Source organism: Phaseolus vulgaris, chromosome 1 (assembly GCF_051622355.1).
Source record: "Phaseolus vulgaris cultivar YP4 chromosome 1, ASM5162235v1, whole genome shotgun sequence".
Taxonomy (NCBI): Eukaryota; Viridiplantae; Streptophyta; class Magnoliopsida; order Fabales; family Fabaceae; genus Phaseolus; species Phaseolus vulgaris.
In genome coordinates, this window is record NC_143498.1 from 25,004,946 (window position 1) to 25,027,659 (window position 22,714).

At 33.3% G+C, this 22,714-nt stretch overlaps 2 pseudogenes; both read left to right on the forward strand.

The window, feature by feature from the left end:
- The first annotated feature begins 6,912 nt into the window (after positions 1–6,912).
- On the forward strand, positions 6,913–8,640 carry LOC150029572 (uncharacterized; annotated as a pseudogene).
- Positions 8,641–13,639: 4,999 nt separating this feature from the next.
- On the forward strand, positions 13,640–22,331 carry LOC137815665 (uncharacterized; annotated as a pseudogene).
- The last annotated feature ends 383 nt before the right edge of the window (positions 22,332–22,714 follow it).

Here is a 22,714-nt window from a genome sequence, read left to right on the forward strand (position 1 = left end):
CAAACATATTCCTTTTAGAAGGACAATTAGCCACAATGTGACCATAACCCATACACTTAAAGCATTTCTTACTAGACGATTTAGTTGGTGATTTAGGCATAGAAGTAGAAGGCTTAGATTCCTTTGGTTTGAAAGAAGAATCTTTAGAAGGAAATTTAGAAAAAGACTTTTTGTTCTTCCAAGAATTGTTGTAGTAACCATCATTGGGAGCATTTTTTAAAGTATTTTTCTTAGCAAGTTGGGCTTCCACCTTCATTGCAAGATGAACCAAAGAACCCAATGATGAATACTCTTGAAGCTCAACAATATCTTGAATATCCTTCCTTAGACCACTCACAAACCTAGCTATCATAGCTTCCTCACTCTCACGCATATCTACCTTAAGCAAAAGCATTTCTAATTCTTTGAAATAAGCATCCACACTTAGCGTGCCTTGTTGAAACCGTTGGAGTCTCAACATGAGGTCTTTCCTAAAGTGTGGTGGCACAAATCTAAGGCGCATTTGATCCTTTAAAGAGTTCCAAGAGTCCACGGGAGGACCCTTGTGATAGATAATGTCCTTTACAACACTATGCCACCATTTCATGGCATAATCACTAAACTCTAAGGTGGCTAGCTTAAATTTGTGGTCATCTTGGACCTCATGGATCTCAAAAATTTGTTCACATTTAGCCTCCCAATCTAGGTACACATTAGGATCACTATCCCCATTGAAACTAGGAATTTTGACCAAAGGAAGCTTAGCCTTGGCGTCTTGGTAGTGGCCATCTTCACGGTGATGTCTATCTCCATGAGCATGAGGTCTATATCCATGAAAGTGGGGATGAGACCTCCTTCTTCTATGTTCCTCTTCACGGCCATGATCATTGGAAGAGCCTCTAGATGAAGGTCTATGAGAATGACGCTCTTCATGGATAGAATGAGAGGACCTAGCTTGCTTCATTTCAACTCTTTGCAATTTTTCCTCCAACCGTCTAATAGCTTCATCTTGGAGTGTAATGGTTCGTTTTGCCTCTTTTAATTCACCAAGAACAGAAGCTTTACTAGGAGAGTGTTGTTTGTAAGCAGCACTGCTGGAATATGAAGCCATTTATAAAAGAAAACAGCAAACAATGTTAAGAAATCAAGGTTAGCAAAAAGAAATTGGAGCAAGATGCCGAAGTGAAGTGTCACTTAAATCACTCCAAAGAAAGAATACTCCTCTTTACCAATCTGATCTTGAGGCCTTTAGTATCCTCAAATGAAAGATGTCAAAGCAAGAGCACACAATCTCAAAGCAAATCACCACAAAACCAAAGAATCAATGAAAGACAAACAAGAAAAGGTGTAAACAATAAAAGGCTATAACAAAAGGAATACTAGATATATGACAAACTCAAAGATTAATGAACAAAAGACAAGCAAGAAAATAAGGTACTCAATGAAAAAGAAGGCACACAAAAGATACCTAAAGAAAAGCACTAGAGTAGATGGAGAAAACAAAAAAAAAACAGAACTACTGAAATTTTTTTTATGCAAACTGTGCTTGATGTTCACCGATTTATCTGGAATGATATAAAGCGAACTGGATTATTAAATTGTAACCACAAAAAGTTCAAGATCTTAGCTCAACAATGGCACTGGAATTACTTAAAAATAGTAAGCCAATTAATTGAGATAAATTTTCCAAAATCGCTGCCAGATTACCGTATTTTTTTCGGCAGAATTGCACACTTTTTGTTTTTGATTTATCATTTTTTTTGTACTTTGAATTTTGAAGTACTTCTTTTTTCTACTCTTTTATAACACTTTAAAGAACACAAATCCAGAATTTCAGAAATTTCCAGTGAGTAAATCAATTGCAATAAATCGAAACAGTGAGCATGTTTTTAGAAAAACAGAGGAATCCTAACAGGAAAGAAAAATAGAATTAAGAACTAGCAAAGACATAATAGAAATGATGTATAGGAACTTGTATAGGTCTAAAATACAAGTATGAACTAAATACTAAAAATAAAATGCACAAAGGATCAAGACACAAGTTCATAAAAACTGTATTACATCAAAGCAAGAAACAAAAAAATACAATAAAAGGACTACAAGAAGTGATGACATTCTTGGAAAAACATGACTATGACAAAACTTGTATGGATTCAAAAAGGAAAAGACACAAACATATGATAGGCACAAATAAGAAAACAGCAATAAAACTCAAAATTAAGCCTAAAAACAGAAAGATAAACAACAAGAATTATAGAGCTCTTGAATTAAAAGTACAACACAACTCAAATTTAAACAAGAACAAACCTAAACTCTAGATACCACATGATATGATTCCACTAGCTAGATATAGATGATTCTTTGACATTTTATGGAATCAACTTGAGTTGGAGAATGAATAGGCACTTTTAATAGAAATGGATCAATGTTCTATGTTTCAAGAACTCACCAAAACTTGCACCAAACACCAAACTCACATGGAAGACCCATTTCTTGCCAATTGAACCGATTAAATTGAACAAGAAAGCAAATGCACCGTTTAAAAAGCTTAAGAACTGAAATGCACCAAACAAATTAAGAAGAAATGAAGAAGAAACAATTGAATCCAGCAAAATAGCATAAGAACCGAACACTACATGAATTTAAGCTCAAAACACCGAATAGAAAGATCCTAGACATGTTTTTGAAATCGAATGAACTTGGAAATGAAATGAAAAGACGGAGAAGAGAGGAACTTATGAGAATGAAGAGCTTGGTTGATGGTCACGCCACTTGAAGTGTGAAGGCTCCAAGATAAGTGAGCAATGCCGCCACTTGAGAGAACCAAGGCACTCAAGATGAGACAAGGAAGAGGAGAAAACAAGTTTTCACACACTCAATCACCAATTTGGGAGAGTTTTGCTACTATAATTCTCAAATCTGATTTATGAAGGACCTAAGCCCTCCTTTTATAGAAGTAAGGGTCGGTCATTTACATAGCTTATTCCCTAAGCTGCCCAAAAAGCTCCTAAGCTCACGCCCCCTACTAAGCTCACTCCCAAGCTTCTAGAATTTCCTAAACTAAAGCCTAAAGATGCTTTTACAAAAGAGGTGTCTAATGTTTCCCTTTAAGCACCTTTTAATACACAAGAAATTATCAAAAGAGAAAACAATCTTCCATTATTTCCTAATTCCTTAAATTTGCTTCTTGTAAGCCTATGAGGTGGGGTATTGACTCTTTGAGCGTCTTCTGCTTGGGCCTCTACCTCCTCTTGTCCTTGATTGTTGGCTTCTATTTCTTCTTGATCTTGATCTCCATCACCTAATTTAGTTGCTTCAAAGAGAGAGAGAGAGAGAACTGCGAAAACAAAATGAAAGAGATTAGGGAAAGAGAGAGAATGGAAAAAAAGTGAGTTTTAAAACATTGGGCCGGTTTTGCACCAGCTGAAGCAAGGGCCCGTTTTGTTAAAAAAAATCAAAAAATCTCACATTGCGACACGTGTCAAACTTTCTTCTTTTAGTAACTATTAATTTTGGTTTTTTTTTAAAAAAAACGTAAAAACGTCACGTGTAGAAAGTTTCCTGGTTGTGCTCCCTCAAATGTTATAAGTATAGATATAATGTGTATGTGCAAGTTTATATTTTGAATTATTATACTCTTTAATGATTTTATAATAAAGTGTGTAATAAATTTTGTGGGTGTTACAAAATCATGATGCACAATCTAAGGTGAACTAAATTCATTACATAAATCCTGAACGAAATAGATATTTTTAAAAAAAAAACATGTAACTCACTTGATTACTTAGTCAACACATTATTGATATTGGTTTAATTCCAATTTAGGATAAAATGGTAAATACATAAAAATGCTAAGATAATAGTAGGGATGACAAAGCGGGCCAGCCCGCCCCGCATAGGTCTTTCCCACGTAGTGGATGCGGGTTGGATTTTCTATCTCGTCCCACGTAAGGGCCAACCCGTTTTTTTTTTTTTTTGGAATAGCAATGAAGCGACAGCAGTGGCGACACGGCCGCGAAACAGAGTTGCAGATTGGATATGAATGAAGTATTAAGTGAGTGACTCAAACTGCAGAAAACCTAGCGTTTTGGTTTGGAAGGGATTAAACCCTATTTTTTGGAACAACATTTTGGCAGTGCACTCTTCTCTCCTCCTCCACTACCAACTCAACACACTTTTTTTTTTGCGGGCTAGCCCCGTCCCGTTGCTAGCCCGCACGGACTGCGGGTTATGCGGGGCGGTCTAAAGCGGGTTGAAGGATTGAAAAGGTGAGTCTGCACGCCCCGCTTTGTCATCCCTAGATAATAGCTTTTAAATAAATTAATATATACTCTTTTAATTCAAGTCTGATTTCTATATCAATTATAAAAAATATTTCTTTTTTCATCACATGAAAAAAAAAATATTAAAAAAATATATATGGAAGACTAATTATAAAAAAATATTTATGATTATATATATATATATATTTTGTTTTTATTCGTATAGTTTATTTGTTGTATTTTATTCTATAATTATCGCATTTCTAAATCACTTCAACACAATACATCATAAATTACATGTTTATTATAGAATCACATAATATTTTTTACTAGTTAAAGATAATCATATAGGTACTAAGCAAATACTTATATATGTCTAAATATTTAACGTCAAATTATAGTGTTTATCAAGTTTGAATTTGAAAACGTATTTAATAAAGAATTTTAAAAGAATAATTTAGCTTTTAATAAATTTATAGTGATACACAAAAATAATTACATAGAAAAAATTAGAAAATAATTCAAATTTCTATAATTTAAAGAAATATTTTAATTATTAAAAAGTATACAATTTTAAATTATAATTTAAAGAATTCTATTTTTTAAAAATTGTAAATATCTAACATTTTCTAATATTTATTTTGACATATATTAATTTCAAATTTTTACACATATTTAAAATACTAGTACTGTTTTTTCACGGGAATGAAGTAAAGATAATTATATAGGGTTATGACATTATTTATATATATCTTTAAGTGTTTATCATTTTTGAATTTTTAAATATATAAAATTGTCTATTACTTATTTTAATGGAGATTAATTCCAAATTTGTAATTTTTACACAAATATTTAAAACACAATTTTTTGTATGGTAAACCCAATTTATAAATATGCTAAACAATTCTCGAGTTAACTAAAAAAATACATATCACACTATTTGGTTTTCACCTTAATTACTTGTACAAACAAACAACAAATTAAAATATCAAAATTATTACATAAGAAAAAAAATATTGCATTTTTTTTACAATTATATATATATATATATATATACTTTATTTTAATTATATAATTATCACATTTTTAAATCATTCTAACACTCTAAATATTTACCAAGTATTATGTTATGAATCTAACTGAGGACGTATATAAGGTATATAGTATTTCAAAAGACTACTTGTACATACCTGAAACTTAGATAAATATAAGATATTTACAAGAATAAGTAATAATACGCCTATAAGTAATAATGTGTCTATGATCTTTCATATGCTTTTACACTTGCATCAGTGTCTACTCGTGTACGTAATACATATCGAAGTTCACAAAATAAACAAGACATACAAGGGTAAACTATTGAAATAAATTTCTAATATATATATATGATATAATTACTTTATTGATCCTTACATTTAGGGTCAATATTCAATATAGTACAATGGTTTTTAAACAAATCAATTTGGTCCATTTGTTTTTTAAATAGTACCCACATTGATTGTTTCTATTAACTCCCTCTGCCAACGACATCAAGTGTTGCTTATGTGGTAAAGAGAAATGGGATTGAGTGTTGTGTGAGGTGGCATTGACTTATTAGTAAAGTTGAACATTGAGGGTTAAGGTTTTTGAATTGTAATCAGTGAGTGGGCGATTAGGGTTAAAGTTGAACATTGGGGTTAGAGTTTTTTTAATTGCAATCAGTGAGTTTGGGCGATTGGGCTTATAGTTGAACATTGGTGAAGTGTGATTTCGTGAAGTACAATTTGGTGAAGTGCGATTTGGTGCAGTGTTGGTGTTTAGTAATTTGACATGCAACGATTGTTGATTGTGGTGCAATTTTGTGTTTGCTCCTTTCTAAGGTTAGGTCTTTTCATTTACTTTGTGTTGGTTTAATGATTTTGGGGTCTTTAAATGTTGTTTAATTGATTTTTTTTTATTTTATATGTTGTATGTTCTATATTTGATTACTTTAAGGGAACATTTACATAGTTTATGATGTAGGGTCTCACCATGTGCACACTTTTTTTTTGTGGTCAAACATTTATTTTCTAACATAATTAAATGACGGATTGATTTGTAATTTGGTTGGTATATGTGACCATATGTATATTTTACAAGGATAACTTTTATAAACTCCATATCATGTCTGAAGGTTTTTCTTTACCTTGTGGTCCACCATAGTAGGAGATTTTCTAATGGTGATAGAGTGAGATATGTTGGTGGTGATACATCAACATGGTCACGTGACTCTAGTAGATGGAGTTACTTTGAAATAGTTGGCATTGTGAAGGAGATGGACTTTTTAACAGTACAAAAGATGTGGTATTGACATAGAGGTTGTGAAGTGTTGGAAAATAGATTGCAACTTCTTGTTGATGATGGTGGTGCAATAAATACGCTGAAAGTTGTAAATACATATTTTGAAGTTCACTTATTTTTAATGCATTTATTATCAGAGGCAGAAGTTATGTTGATTTTAGGTGATGGGGTTGAGTGTCAAGTTGAGGGTGAGGATGATGTTGGTGATGTTGATGTTGGTAAGTAAGGTGAAGTTGAGGATGATGATGGCGAGGATATTGGTGAGTATGATGGTGTGGAACCTGATGTTTAGGCTATTGGTGGTGAGGAAGGTTATGGTGGTAAGGGTATTAGTGAGGCTGCTTAACGGGAAATGGTTATGGCATTAAAGAATGTCAATGATTCATACCAAGAGCAGTACAAACAAATTTATGACTATCCACATGAGCTGTCGTGCTCAAATCCGGGTTCCCCAATCAAAGTAAAAGTTGAAGACAATGGGGTCAAAGTGTTTAACAGATTTTATGTTTGCTTAAAGGCATGCAAGGATAGATTTATATCTTGTAGGCCCACAATTGCTTTGGATGGGTGCTTCTTGAAAGGGTTTTATGGTGGTGAATTATTGACCGCAATTAGAAGGGAAATGGTCAGATGCTACCACTGTATATGTTGTGGTTGATGTTGAATTCAAGGATTCTTGGAGTTGTTTTTTGCAACTTATAATTGAAGATATTGGGGGTTTAGAAGTATGTGCAGGCATCACTTTTATGTCTGACCAACAAAAGTAATATTCCTTGTTGTTCATTCTTAAGTTTTTGTGTGTATATTTTTCATTTAATTATTCTATATATGACTTTTGACATGGTTTGTTGCCTACCATTCAAGATGTGATACCTGGAGCAGTCTAACACTTTTGTGTTTGACATCTATACTCGAACTTTAGAAAAAAATTCTCAGGTAAAAAGTTAAAAAGTTTAATGTGGAGGGCAACCAACAACATATATCCCCCAGCATGGGAGAGAGAGATAAGGGCTATAAAGGAAGTCAATGATGGGGCTTTCAAACATATGATTGCACTTCCAACTAGGAAAGCATTCATAACCCACATAGTTGTACTCATCTCTATTTTCCAAGTATTTAACTAATGTTTGTTTGCCTTTTTTACTAGGTTCTGATCCAGATCAAGGTTTACATTAACTCCAAAATGTGACACACTTGTCAACAACATTTGTGAAGGGTTTAATAGTGTGCTTGTAGCTGCACGAGCAAAACTAGTCATCACCATGTTAAAAGATATAAGGACTTATATAATGCAGAGGTGGGCAAAGAATAGATTGAACATTGCCTCATTTGAAGGATCAATATGTCTAAAGATTTTAAGCAGATTACAAAAGGAAGCACATCAAACTCGATATTGGATACCAAGGTTAAATCACAACATTCATACATTATTTTAAAAATTTATTGTGTTAGTTGTTAGATATGTCTAACCAATTGGATGATCACAACTCTTCCGCAGATCATGTATTCGAGGTCAGGCATATCTCTATCATTGGAGAAAAAATTGTGGTTAACTTGGACATAAAAGAGTGCAACTATTGGAAATGAATGCTGACTGGAATACCTTGTTGTCATGCACTGTGTGCAATGAAATTTGTGAATCTAGATGCAGTTAACTTAATTTCATTTTGGTTCAAGAAGGCAATATATGCATAGGCGTACAACTGAACGGTGAACAAGTGTGGGAGAAAACTAAAATGCCAAATGTTTTGTCACTTCCCATAGACAAGATGCCTAGAAGACCAAAGGAGAAGATAAGGTTGAAAGCATGGGAGGTAATGAAGAGCAGACTCAGTTAGGCCAAACTGGATTAAAGAAAAAATGTGGTATATGTCATAAGTTTGGCCACAACAAAAACTCTTGCATTGAAAAACCATTTCAGCAAGCTCCATGTGAGGTAGGTCCATCTGACCTAGGGCCATCTCAGCCACGTCCATCTGAGGCAGCTCCAACCCAACCCCCTCCACCATCTCCCCCTACTCAACCAACATATTCACAACCATGTCAACCATCCCAGTCAGCTCTAAGGACAACAAGATAAAGTGCAAAATTGGGCAAACCCAACACGAGGCTTAAGTTACAGTCTAGGAGAGGGCACTTTTAGAAGCCATGACTGATTTCATATAATTGTGTATTTTGAAAAAAAAAAATTATTGTAGGCTCATGCTAATGTATTTTGGAATGACATTTAGGTTCATGTTCATGTCACCAATGTGTTTAATAATTTTTTAAGTACATTGATGTTATTAGGTGGAGAATACATTTCTAATTTACATACAGTGAATATTGTTGTAAGATATATAATTTTGGTTCATTATAGATGACTTTGCTTATTTGATTTGTTTCATGGTTTCATTTTATATTATACAACACATTGCTATCATTAAATTTCATTCTATATTTGACATGATACTAAAATCAAATTCAAGTATTTGGTTCATTAATTAATTTTCTATTACAAAACACAATTCATATGTTTAATATTCATTTTGCATTACTTGATACTCAAATACAAATTAAAATTTCAGGATAACCTCGATACATTGAACTAATACATATTACATTAACTCATTCAATCATAATCCCAAGAGAAACACATACGTCATGGGAATTTTAAGAAAATAGACAACATAACAATGTTTATTACACCAACAACAAACAATCCTACTAACAACATCTTAATCCACTTTCTTGACACTTTCAGATGTTTTCCTAAACTACAAACCTTGTTTCTTTGTTGATAGAGATCAAATAAGGGAGGATTTTACTAATGGAGGAAGAGATCATTCACCCAAACATTTAAAGTTCTTCCTTCTAGTCTTCTAAAAAATTAAAGAAGAATTAAAATAAAGAGAGGACCAAGCCTAAAGCCAAAAGAAGACTCAAGAATGGACTTCAATTAATATCTCTCTTTATAGTTTCTTTTGTCTAAATTTGTAAATAATATAGAATAGTGTTTAGGTAGGTGCTAAGAGGGAAACCTAAAGATACCTCTTATGTAAAACATCTTTAGATATTAGTTTTAGAACATTCTAGTAGATATCCCTTCCTCCTTCACTTTAGGCGCTAGATGTGGGAGAATTTCAAGGGACCTTTAGTTAGCTTCTTGTGTAAGCTTCTTGTACTTACTTGACCGGTCCTTCTCCTATATAAGGAGGGCTTGAGTCCTTCTAAATACAGATTTGAAATTGAAACTACCGAAACTCTCCCAAATTGGTTATTGAGTGAGTGAGATTTGTCTTCTCTTCTTCTAGTCTCATCTTGAGTGCATCTTGGAACCTCAAGTGGCGGCATCTACACTCATCTTGAAGCCTTACATCCTTCAAGTGGCGTGTTCACCTCCAAGAACTCCAACCACATAAGTTTCCTTCTCTTTTCCATCTTTTTCATCCATTTCCATGTCCTTATAAACTCTAGAAACATGTCTTAGGCCTTTCTTGCACTTTTGTTCGGTTCATTTGCTTCAATTCCTATTTTGTTCAGTTCATTTCATTTGTTAATCATTTTAATCGGTTCAATAGCTTTCTTTCTTGCTTTTGTTCGGTTCATTTGTTTTCTAGGAAGTTTTAATCGGTTCCTTTGCTTTCTTGTGCATTTCAATCGGTTCATTTGGAAAGAAATGGGTTTCTACATGAGTTTTGGTTTGGTGGCTCAAGTTTTGGTGAGTTCTTGAATGAAAGAACATTGATCCAATTCTAGAAAAGTGCCTATTCATATTCCAACTCAAGTTGATTCCATATCATGTCTATGAAACATCTCTATCTTGTTATTGGAATCATATCATTTGTCTAACAATAATTCCATCTCTGTCATCCCTAGTGTCTTCAATACACCATCTAAAGAAATTACATCTCATACTTACGTCACTCCTACTTTGTATTGGTAAAAACATTAACCAAAACAATTAATACCATATATGCACATTTTCCCATAAAACATAGTTCAATACATCTCACCTTGTACTTTGGACACCCAAAAAATTGCCTCCCACCGTTTTTGACAGTTGTGGATGTTCTCAAAACTGCAAATTCCCCACAATCGCAAATAAAAGCAACTAATGTGTTCTTGCGCCCATCACCATGGCTACAATTGGACCAGTTTTGCACTCTCATCCAATTACAGGTGCATGATGACGCAGATGCAAACCTGTAGCTAGACATTCATGCTCACTCAAGGAAACACCAAAGAACAACGAATCCAAGAACAAATCTACAAAACTAAACTCCACCACAACCTCCAACAAACACCCTAGAATCCAACCACCTCCAAAAACGACCCTGGTATCCGTTGATAGACCACCCTCCAAAAACGTTAACGAATGGGAGAAACCCTAACCCATCAATGTTGAACTTTACTAATCTTTGCCAAACCCCTCCACTTGTCATCTCACACAACACCCGATCACATTTGTCTCTTAATTCAATATTCATATCAACAATTCTCTCTGCCACATAAATAGTAATTGACGTCATTGGGAGGGAGTTAATAGAAATGACCAATTTGGGTGCTTTTTAAAAAATAAAGGGACCAAACTGATTTTTTAGAAAAAACTGTACTACATTGAATATTGATCCTAAATGTAGGTATCATGGTAAGTTCAATAAAACCCAAGTATGCATCTACAAGTGGTCACAATGTGCATAAACTCCCTTATTAGTTTCTCACCACTTGATATCTTAGTCTATATGACTTAGAACACCAGTGAAACAAGGGGATATTTGTCACAATATAGGTGTTAATACTTAATACACAATCAAACAACGACTCACATATTATCCCAAATGTAAGACCTTAATTTCATACAAATTCCATCATTCTCAGTAATCATTTTCATACAATACATATAATTAAAAAAAATTACAAATCAATTGCATATACAAACTAATATTCACTTTACGCTTTGATAAGTGTCAAATTTACTTGATTTAGACACTTAAGCTGCATGAATTGAATCAAATATTGGCATTAGAAAGTTGTACCCACTTAGAATTTATAAAATGATTAATTTTCAAAAGAGTATATTTAATTTCATGACCTATAATTAATTGAATTTTTTTCCTTTTTTTTACAGAAAATAAGCGAAAGGCAACTAAGCAAAATTGACCAGCATTGGGATTTTCACTTGAGCGCAAGGAGCTGGAATTGAGTAAAATTGAGGGAAAAGCATCCCAAAAATTGCACTTTAAAGTGTTGAGTGTGGGATAATGTGATTGAGCGGAATTGACTAGTGTAGGGATTTTTTTTTTTAGCACAAGGAGCTGCTAAGCGGAATTGAGGTAGGGAGCACCACAAAACATCACTTCAAAGCGTTGAGCGTGGGATAATGTCGTTAAGTGGAATTGACAAGTGTAGGGATTTTTGCTTGAGCGTGTGGAGTTGACACTGAGCGAAATTAAGGTAGAGAACACCCCAAAATTATACTTCAAAGCGTTGAGCACAAATATGTAGAAACTCAAGCGCAAAGGAAACCTTTAGGTAAAGAATCCCAATCCGTAGAGTTGAAGAGCAAGGCGCTAAGCACAAACACTAAATTAGGACTAGATAGTTCAATAGTATAAATAGAAAGAGAGAAACTAGTTAGTAACTAAAAACTTGTAACTAATATTTGATATCAATTTAAAAATTATTTTCTAATTTTTTATTAATAGTAGAAACTATTTTATATACCAATAACTTTTTATAAAATAATATATAACTTAGTGATTATAATGACTAATTATTTTTTGTATCTAAATCTATGAAGCTCTGATACGGTTGGTGATGCCCGCTTGCACGCATCAAACGCGTATCGGACACGAGGTCGACACCGTGTCAAATGCATTGAGTTGAGCCAGAGATGGCCCAGTGTGTGGACACACGATGGATACCTTTAAGTGTGGAGGAGAACGGAGAAAATGAAGGATAGGGACGAAGACTGTGAAGGCACTGATGAAAGAAAGAAGAAGAAAATGAAGGGTTAGAAAATTTTTTTAAAAAGGAAAGTGAAGACCGTGGAAAATTAGAATTCATTAATTTATTGTTACTGAGATGGTGTGCCTACTTTTCCATACTTTATTTACTTTCACTATGAGTATGTGACAGTGACACAGTGCTTGACAAGTTGACATAAATTTTTTTTATAGTTTAAATTAATTTTTAAACAGTAATGTTTTATTAAAGATTAGTATTATAAGATTAAACTTTAACTTAAAAAAATAAAATATTTTAAATCACAATATTTTATATTTAAAAAATAACTTAAAATAAATATAATTACTTATTGATAAATATTTATATGATGATATAAATGTAATCAAATAATTATTTTTATGATTATGTAAATATAATCACTTAATGATAAATATTTATGATTATGTAAATATAATCACTTGATGATAAATATTTTTATGATTATGTAAATATAACCACTTAAAGATAAATATTTGTATGATTATGTAAATATAACCAATTAATGATAAATATTTTGATAGCTTGATAAACAATTTTATGATTATGTAAATATAATTACTTAATGATAAATATTTATGCTTATATAAATATAATCACTTAATTATGATTATGCAAATATAACCACTTAATGATAAATATTTATGGTTATGTAGATATAACCATTTCATGATAAATATTTATGGTTATGTAAATATAACCACTTAATGATAAATACAAGTCTATAAATACAATAATGAAGGAGTACTTCTAACTTACATTTACTTATTAATCATATATCTTACACTCTTACTATTGAGCATCAGATAGATGAACTTCCACTCAATTTTCATTGCTAAAGCTCGACGAGACAACTCATCAAGACAGAGATTGGTCTACCTAATCACCTCAGATTCACCACCTTGGACGACTCAATCTCTAACCCGGTTCAAATGTTTATTTTAAAAAATATAATATATTATACGACAATTAATTTTTAATTTACTACATGTTTTGTTCTTTTATTCATAAATTATATTTATTAGATGAATTTATTTGATTTTTATATTTAAGTAAATTTATTATATTTAATTTATTTTTGTTAAGAAATTAAGATGAATATACCTAATCAAGCTATCGAACAAGAAGATGAAACAAAACCTTTGTGGAGATATGTTTCAAAGCTAAGAAAAACAACTGGTGGTGGAAATAATATGATCCAATGTAGTCTTTGTAATTTTACATTCAATGGATCTTACACTCGAGTAAAAACTCATTAAAACTTACGGGAGTAAGAGTTAGAAGTTATTCGTATGTGACTGCGTCAAAACTTGTTAAGTTTAAAAAATTAGACAATGAAGCAAAATTGAAAATAGAGGGTTTGAAACAAAAAAAAAAGGTCCCTCTACCACCTGTATCTGATGAAGGAAATCAAACTAGGAGTGATGTTAACCCAAAATTCAAAGGTTCTTTACAAGCTGCTTTCAATATTCAAGCGAGAGATACTCTTGATTGTGAAATTGCGAGAATGTTTTATTCTTAAGGACTACCGTTTCATTTAACAAGAAGTCCTTATTATAGAAGTGAATTTTCTTATGCAGCCAATACTTCTAATCTTAGAGAATATGTACCGCCAACATCTAATAAACTGATAGGTCCTTTACTTTCAAAGGAAAGAAGTCATGTAAAAAATATTTTGCAACCTATGCGAAACTCGTGGAATCATAAAGGTGTAACAATTGTTAGTGATGGATGGAGTGATCCTCAAAGAAGACCACTCATAAAGGTGTATCACTGAGAGTGGACCAATGTTTTTAAAGTCAATAGATGGATCTGGTGAGATAAAGGACAAAGAATTTATCGCTAAACACATGAGAGATGTAATTATGGAGGTTGGGCACAACAATGTGGAACAAATTATAACTGATAATGCAATTGTATGCAAGGCAGCAAGTATGCTCATAGAATCTGAATTTCCTTCAATCTATTGGACTCCTTGTGTGGTGCACACCTTGAATCTTGCATTGAAAAGTATTTGTGCAGCAAAAAAAACTGATAAAAATAGTGATATTTATCGTCAATGTTCTTGGTGTTGAACCAAGTGGTGTTCAAGCTTTGAAGAATCCAAACCCTTTGAAGGATGTTGAAGGCTAGGTTGTGCTTGTTGTTGCTGAATTGTCTTAGATAGGATCTGGGGTAGATTGTATATGTAATCCAGTCTTGATTGAATCCAAAGCATAGGCATTCTCAATCTTTTTAAAAGAAAAGTGTTTTTCAAACTAAGTGAAAAACAACCGATTGTTTTGTCGAAACAACCTTGTTTTATACTTAGGTGTTTTAAGAAAAGGTTGAAAATTGTTTTTCAAATGGTTGAGCTGTCAAAACCAAAACAACCGATTGATTCGTGGAAACAACCGATTGATTCGTGGAAACAACCGATTGTTTGTTTTGGTACCATAACAAAAAAACTGTTTTGTGCTTTGACTAAGCATTAAATGATTTTCTAACTGTTTACGCTCCAGTTTTTAATGCTTTGACCAATCTTTAAATGTAATGAATAGTTTGTTAAGATTTGATAACAAACAACTTTGTTTTACAAATAGAAAAACAGATTTGGGTTTTTCACAACTTACTGATTTTGAAAGAGTTGAGATTGCTTAGAGATTGAGTTTGATCAAAGAGTGTGAGATAGGATTTCTCTTGTATTGATTTCAGATTTCATTCTGTAACAAGTGTAATCCTTGTTTCTGTTGAACAAAAACCTTTGTGTGTTTTGCTGAGAAGTGTTGTGTGTTCTTGAGGGGATCAAGATCAACATTCTTAGTGTTGGTGTGTTGGCCAAGAGAATTGTGTGTCTTGAGAGGATCAAGGTCACTTTCTTGGTTGTGGTGTAAGTGATCTAGGTTTGATTGCTTAGTGGAATTCCTCAGTGGTTTCTAAGAAGACTGGATGTAGCTCTGGGTTTAGAGTGAACCAGTATAAACATCTGTGTGCATTCTCTCTATCCTTAATCTCTTCAAATTCAGTTTTAATATTTGCAAACTGGTATAAACAACTGATTGTTTCTGCGAAACAACCGATTCTTTTTCTGGTGCTGTGCTTTTTGCTTTGTGTTTTGGAAAACTGAATTCCTTATCAATTGTTTCTTGAAGTAATTTCATTCTTGGCTTAAATATTTGCGAAAACCCTCTTTAAACAATTCACCCCCCTCTAGTTTAAAGTCATCCTTTCTAGCAATTGGTATCAGAGCTTGGTTCTTGAAATTTATTCAAGTGTGATCCTAAAACTGTATTTTTGATGGCTGATAGACTACCTTTTGGGGAAGGTGCTTCAATCAACAGACCACCTCTGTTTTGTTGTTTGAATTACCAATTTTGGAAAGTGAGAATGAAAATCTTTATGGAATCACTTGACAAAGGAATTTGGGATGCAATTGAAAATGGTCCTTTTATCCCAAAGTTTGAAAAAGATGGATCTGTCATTGAAAAGCCTTGGTCTCAATGGACTGATTCATAAAGCAAGAAGGCCAAATTCGATTGCATTGCCAAAAATATAATAACCTCTGCTTTAAATTCAGATGAGTTTTTCAGGGTCTCTCAATGCAAATCATCAAAAGAAATGTGGGACACCTTGGAGGTAACTCATGAAGGTACAAATGAGGTGAAGAGAGCTAGGAAGCATACTTTAATCCAAGAGTATGAGATGTTCAGAATGCTCAAAGGTGAAACAATTGTTGAAGTGCAGAAAAGATTCACGCACATCACCAATCATCTCATGAGCCTTGACAAGACCTTTGAAAAGGAAGAGCTAAACATCAAGATCTTGAAATGTCTTGATAGAGCATGGCAACCTAAGGTAATTGCTATTTCCGAATCTAAAGATCTAGCATCCTTGAGAATGGCTTCTTTGTTTGGCAAGCTTAGGGAACATGAGTTAGAGATGAATCGTCTCAATGTTCAAGAAAGCGAAGACAAGCACGTAAGGAGCATAGCCTTAAAAGCTTCCAAGCACAAAGGCAAACAAGAATCCAGCGATGATAGTGATGAGGAAAGCCTTAGCTTGTTGTCAAGAAAGTTTAGCAAATTCTTGAAGAGGAACCGCAACAAGGACAACAACAAAGATAGGTATGGAAACAAGAAATCCAATGATTTTAATTCCAATAATTATACTTGTTTTGGTTGTGGTGAACAAGGACATATAAAGGCAGATTGTCCAAACAAAAGCAAGGAGAAAAAGCCTAGCTACAAGGAAAAGAAGGGCAAGACAAAGAGAGCCTACATAGCTTGGGATGAGAATGAGCTATCATCATCAAGTTCTTCATCAAGTGAAGATGAGAAAGCAAACATCTGCTTGATTGCTGAAGATGATGATGAATCCTGTAGCTCAAGTGAGGTAAATTCATGTGCTTCTTTAAATGAACAAAATTATAGTGAATTGCTTGAAGCTTTTCAAGAAACTCACGATGAAGTTAATCGATTGGTGCTTTCAAACAACCGATTGAAAGAACTTAACAGTTGACTGGGAAAGAGAGTGAAAGCACTTGAAGATGAGATTGAAAAATCTAAAAAGGATTTCAAAAATCTGGAAAATCATTTCAAAAATTCTTCTTGCAAGTGTGACACTCTCATTTGCGAAAATTGTGAAAATCTTGAGAAAAAGGTGCATGATCTTGTTGACACTGTGGACAAGCTTTCAAAAGGGAAATCTAACTTTGAGAATGTCTTGGCATATCAAAGCTGTGTTTTTGGAAAGGCTAGTTTAGGCTTTAACCCACAAAACAAACAAGATAAGTTTTCAAAAAAAAAATTAAGAAAGCCATCAAAACAACTGATTGTTAAGTCGAAACAACTGGTTGTTACAAGCTTTTATTGCATGAAAAAGGGCCATTCGGTTACATTCTGCAAAATATGAAAGTTTTTTGTTCCTAGAGGCTACATGAAATGGATTCCTAAAGGATGTGAGGTTCCAAATCAGAAAAATAAATCTATTGGACCCACATTTGTGAAGGGGCCAAATCTTGTTGCTTGAACTCATGCTTGTGCAGGAAATCTAAAGAAGTGTGAAGGACTGAGTCATCTGATCAAGTTCTTGGAAGAAAAAGACTAACATTGAAGCTGAATCAATGTTCTGCATCTGTCCAAAAGCCCTCAACAGTTAAAATAAGGCTTCTTGATCACAAAAAAACATGGCTCATTGAAAGAACAACATAAAGGATAAGACCTTCCTTATCTTTGTTCTTAATTTCTATTTTTTAGTTCTTTTACATGTTTGAATAACCTCTTTAAAGTGTTCAAATTCATCTCCTTTGATTTATTTCTGCTCATGCTTAAAAAATCAAAATGAGTTTTACTGCTGCAGAAAAACAACCGATTGTTTTCTCGAAACAACCGATTGTTTTGAGTCTGACAACACTGTGAAGAAATCAATTTAATTTCTTTTTTGAATTTCTATCCGTTGTAGATCAAATTAAAGAAAGAATCCTTGGTCAATGAACCTATGTTGAAAGCTGATTACTCTCAGAAAGAAGTTACAACAGTCATAAAGGAATATATTCCACAATCTTGGAAATTCAAGAGCTTTTAATGACTAGTCAAAGATCACATGTGAAGACCATGTGATTTTCTGCTTTTTCTGACGTTTTCTGTGCAGGACATGGTCAAGTCCTCTCTCTCTGAAAATCTGGTACCCACTCATGTCATTGAATGCTTTTTGATTCTATAATTGCTATAAAATTTGTTGCAGCTGATCTCTTCCACAAGAACAACCAATTGCAACATCTCTTGCAAAATCTTGTGTGAGCTTTTCTCTGTTTTCTTCTCTGCCATCATGGACTCAACTCCTCCCACCTCAAGAAGAGTCAAAACTAGAGCAGTAAGGTATAGAGGAAGGCTAGAAGGATGGTTTTCTGGAGACAATGATCTAATTGAGAGATATAGATTTGAGACTAGCACCAAAGTGATAAACAACCCTAAAGTTGTTTGCTTTGATTGGCTGAAAAGCCAAAAGCTAGACAATGTCAGAAGGATCCTCAAAGATCAGTCCCTCAGAAAGTTCTTGGAGATGAAAGGCAATATCTATCCAGATTTGATAAGAGTTTTCTACACAAATCTCAAGTTTGAGGGAAACAACCTTGTTTCTCATGTAAAAGGTGTAGATATGGAGATTACACACGAAGTGTGGGTTGCTGTTGCTGGTCTTAAGTACTCAGGCCTCAAAATTAACAAAGGGAACCTTGGTGTAGTGGAGGACTTCAACAAAGTTCAATACTACAAGAGCTGCTTGAAGAACCAAAATGCACAAGTTAGGACTTGCTCGGTTGGTGGCTTAAGACTTGATGAAAGGTTGCTAGCCCTCATTGTAACTTGGATTCTAACTCCAAGGGGGAGTAATCATTCTGTGCTTATAGAAGAGGATCTGGTGCACATCTTCTGCATTATGAAGAAGATCAGAATTAATTGGATACACATCATCAAAGAGCACATGCAAAATACAATGAGGTTAAGTGACTATCATTATCCATATGCTGTTTTGGTTTCTAAATTTCTACTCTATTTTGAAGTGAACCTAGAGGATGAAACAGCTGAGTTGGTCAAGTTAACTCAAGAGTTGAACAATCGATTTCTCAGTAAAATGGGTTTCACCAAAGTAGGTGGCAAATGGATTAGCAAAGATGGTGACCTTGGAACCTGTGCTGCTGCTGATCATGAAGAAGATGGACATGCTGCAAATATGGATTTTCAACATGAAGATCTACCTGAAGCACATCAAGATGCTGAACCAAGTGCTGGTGCTGGAAATCAAGAAGAAAGAATGCCAACCATGTCTTTTTTTCAGAGATACATGATCAATAGGCTTGATGGCTTTGCGGAGAACCAAAGAAATCTCCATGATCTATGTGTCAGCAATTTCCAGAGCTTTGATAACAGGTTTGACAACATGGATGCACGCTTCATGACCTTAGATAAACAGATTGAGGCAATACAGAACCAGATATTTGATCTTCAATATGCTGATGATGATGAATGAAGAGAAAACAACCGGTTGATGTATCGAAACAACCGATTGTTTTTTATGGTTGTATCAATTTTTCTATTTTTTTTCTACTTTTGCTGTTTTAAATCTGATGTATTAAGAACAATTATCTTTTTCATCTCTTCTTTTTGTCTATTTGTGAAGACAAATAGGGGGAGATGTATGTTGTGTTTGTGTTTGGTTTCAGTTTTTCAAAATTCTGCAAAACAGTTTGTATGAGTGAAACCTCATAGGTTTTTGTTCCAATATTTGTTTGTTGTTTGCTCTGATATTATGCTCTGAATTTCTATATTTGTTTCTGTGCTAACCAAATATCAGAAGTTCTATGCTTTGCTTAAAACTGTGTTTTGCAGGAACTGCTTCAGATTCAACCAGGTACAACACAAGCATCGGGGATTTGTCTTCATCAAATAGGGGGAGATTGTTGAACCAAGTGGTCAAGCTTTGAAGAATCCTAACCCTTTAAAGGATGTTGAAGGCTAGGATGTGCTTGTTGTTGCTGAGCTGTCTTAGATAGGATCTGGGGTAGATTGTATATGTAATCCACTATTGATTGAATCTAAAGCATAGGCATTCTCAATCTTTTTAAAAGAAAAGTGTTTTTCAAACTAAGTGAAAAACAACCGATTGTTTTATCGAAACAACCGATTGTTTTATACTTAGGTGTTTTTAGAAAAGGTTGAAAACTGTTTTTCAAATGGTTGAGCTGTCAAAACCAAAACAACCGATTGATTCGTGGAAACAACCGATTGTTTGTTTTGGTAACATAACAAAAAATCTGTTTTGTGCTTTGACTAAGCATTAAATGATTTTCTAACTGTTTACGCTCCAGTTTTTAATGTTTTGACCAATCTTTAAATGCAATGAATAGTTTGTTAAGAGTTGATAACAAACAACTTTGTTTTACAAATAGAAAAACGGATTTGGGTTTTTCACAACTTACTGATTTTGAAAGAGTTGAGATTGCTTAAAGATTGAGTTTGATCAAAGAGTGTGAGATAGGATTTCTCTTGTATTGATTTCAGATTTCATTCTGTAACAAGTGTAATCCTTGTTTCTGTTGAACAAAAACCTTTGTGTGTTTTGCTGAGAAGTGTTGTGTGTTCTTGAGGGGATCAAGATCTGCATTCTTAGTGTTGGTGTGTTGGCCAAGAGAAGTGTGTGTCTTGAGGGGATCAAGGTCACTTTCTTGGTTGTGGTGTAAGTGATCTAGGTTTGATTGCATAGTGGAATTCCTCAGTGGTTTCTGAGAAGACTGGACGTAGCTCTGGGTTTAGAGTGAACCGGTATAAACATTTGTGTGCATTCTCTCTATCCTTAATCTCTTCAAATTCAGTTTTAATATTTGCAAACTGGTATAAACAACCGATTGTTTCTGCGAAACAACCGATTGTTTCTCTGGTGCTGTGCCTTTTGCTTTGTGTTTTGGCAAACTGAATTCCTTATCAATTGTTTCTTGAAGTAATTTCATTCTTGGCTTAAATATTTGCGAAAACCCTCTTTAAACAATTCACCCCCTCTAGTTTAAAGCCATCTATTCTAACACTTGGATCTCACAAATTGCTGATGATGTTACCTTTGTTAAAAACTTTATTATGGGACACTATGAGATTATCAATGTTCAATAATTTCAACTCATTGAAGTTGCTCTTTGTTGCTCCAAGAAGATTTGCTTCAACCATAGTCATGTTAAAAAGGTTTAGAAGTTTGAAAAAAGGACTCCAAGAGATGATTATCAGTGATGAATGGTCTTTTTACAAAAAGGATAATGTGGATAGTGGACAATTTGTGAAAGAAACTTTGTTGACTAATAATTGGTGGATGAAGGTTGATTATAAACTTGCTTTTACTGCCCCTATTTATGATGTTCTCAAAATAATAGATACGAATATGGCATCTCTTCACTTAGTGTATGGAATGTGGGATTCAATGATTGAAAATGTGAAAAAGGTCATATACCAACATGAAATGAAGATAGAAGCTGAATATTCATCATTTTTCAAGGTAGTAGAGTTAATATTAATTGATCATTGGACTAAGATAGCACACCTCTTCATTTTCTGGCTCATTCTTTAAATCCAAGGTCATTATATAGTTAAATTATTTCATAATTATACTTTGTTGTGTACATATTATTTATAATATCATAAATTTATAATATTATATTGATTTATGTTTATATTTTTTTAATTTTGTAGATACTGTAGTCATGAATGGTTAAATGAAGATTCAAAAAGACTTGCCCCACGTCCAGATCACGAAATTACTCAGGAAAGAAAAAAAGGTTTTATGAGATACTTTGATGATGCAGACATAAGGACACATGTAAATATACAGTTTGCAAACTTTTCAGATGGAAGAGAAGATTTTAATGATGTTGACTCTTTAAGGGATAGAAGTAAAATGGATGCAAAATCATGGTGGATTGTTCATGGAAATCATGCACCAACACTTCAGAAGATAACTCTTAAGCTACTTGGACAACCATGTTCTTCTTCTTCTTGTGAAAGAAATTGGAGTACCTACTCTTTCATACATTCTCTGAAAAGAAATAAGATGACACCAAAAAGGGTAGAGGATCTAGTATTTATCCATAGTAATCTTCGTCTTCTATCAAGAAATTCTTCAAAATACAAAGAAGAGGAAACTAAATTATGGGATATTCCGGGAGATGATTTTTCATTGGATGAAAATTGAATTCTTGAGATTGCTAATTTATCTCTTGATGAACCACAATTAGAAGTTGTATTTTTCAATGAGAATGAACAAATATAAAATTCAAACATTATAATTTAAATATATTTATCTTTGGTTAGATTTTTGTTTTAAATTTTTTTAATTAGAAAGTATATTAATATATATATATATATATATAAAATCCTATATTTTTTAATTTAACAATTCTCCGTATTCACATCCGTATCGTATCCATGCTTTATAGATGTAAATTAGTTCTTATTAAAAGATTTTCTGTAATTGCATACCAATGTTATTCATGTAAGAATAAAATATTTGCTTTACCTCGTTTTAATAATGTTTTATTCACTGGTTATGAAATTGTGTGACAATTTCACAATTTTGTTTGTTTGTTTTGAATAGTCATTACACTAAAAACTATTAGTTTAAAATGTCTTTTTCTTAACAATTTCTCACCGTTT